Genomic DNA, 1,335 nt, shown 5'->3' with positions numbered 1-1,335 from the left:
ATTAATAAAGAATTGTTGTTGTTGTTGTTGCATTGTTCTTGGTTTATATTAAAAGAAAAAAAATTTTTTTTCTTACTTTTAAATAGATTATTAATTTACATGTATTACGTGTATTATTTGATTTTCCCCCATTTTAACTGTTTTGTTTTTGTTCCTATAAACTAATTAATATTGCTGGCTGGCAACTAGTAATGGCAAACATGATTTTTCCCTTTTTAACTAATCCTACATGAGCATCATCGTTAAGAAATAACGCAGTATTGGTCTTTTGTTACGTCTGTGTATTGTGTCTTTGTATTTTTTTGTAATGAAGAAGCTTTCCACACTCGACATCGCCAAATCGTATCTTCTCCAACGTACCTATACTTACCTCACTTGACCAACGAACGGAATTGACCAACGAACGCAATTGACCAACAAACGAATCGATCCAACCTATCCACAGCCTTTCACCGATCTTGGCTTTCTCCACTTGTCTTCTTCCTTCGCCATGTGCATTATTTTTCCATGGTTTGTTACGTGTTTACTTATTTGTATGCAATGCTTTTCATGTGTCAGAGGTTTTACAAAGTCAAACTCAAAATGAAAGAATCAGAGAAAAAATATTTGGAGAAATAAATTTAAAAAAACATGCAAATGTACAATATAAGAAGAAAAAAAGTGAAAATCAAAGAAATCAAAAGAAATAATAGGAGAAATTAAAAAATGAATAAAATGCATAAAATAAAGTAAGGGAAAATAAAGTTTAAATGAATGTTTGAAGTTCAACAGTTTGAAAAATAAAATAAAGTAAAAAAATGTGCTTTGAAATGGTACAAAATTAAGTTATGTAAGTAAATAAAAACAAAAATTACAAAATTAAAATTGTAAAGTAAATAAGATATAAAATATAAAATAAATAAATGTAAAAAAAATTAGTAAATAAATAAGTATAAAAAATAAGATCAAAATTCAATAAAATGTATAAAGTAGGGAAAAATGAAGTTTAAATGAATGAGAAAAAAATAAAAAATAAAAATAAAATAAAAAGAATTTGCTATGGAAATGGTACAAAATTAAACTATTTAAAAAAAGAAAAACAAAAATTGCAATATGAACAAAAATCAAAAATTTCGACACATGAAAGCAGTTGCACACAAAAATATTGCTGCGTGAAAGACCAAGTACTGCATTAATTCAAAACTCAGCCATGTAGGTTGGTCGTTAACTTAATTACAACTATGGGATAACTTCGCCCTTTCGAAGTATCCCAATCCCAGACCTACAGAATTGGGGTCCCAGGAACTTTGTCCTTCTCTTGTTCTGCTTCGTGTGGTCCTCGATCTGCTTTCGTGT

Source organism: Trichinella spiralis (genome assembly GCF_000181795.1).
Source record: "Trichinella spiralis strain ISS 195 chromosome Unknown Scfld9, whole genome shotgun sequence".
Classification (NCBI taxonomy): domain Eukaryota; kingdom Metazoa; phylum Nematoda; class Enoplea; order Trichinellida; family Trichinellidae; genus Trichinella; species Trichinella spiralis.
Note: the sequence above shows the minus strand (reverse complement) of the source record.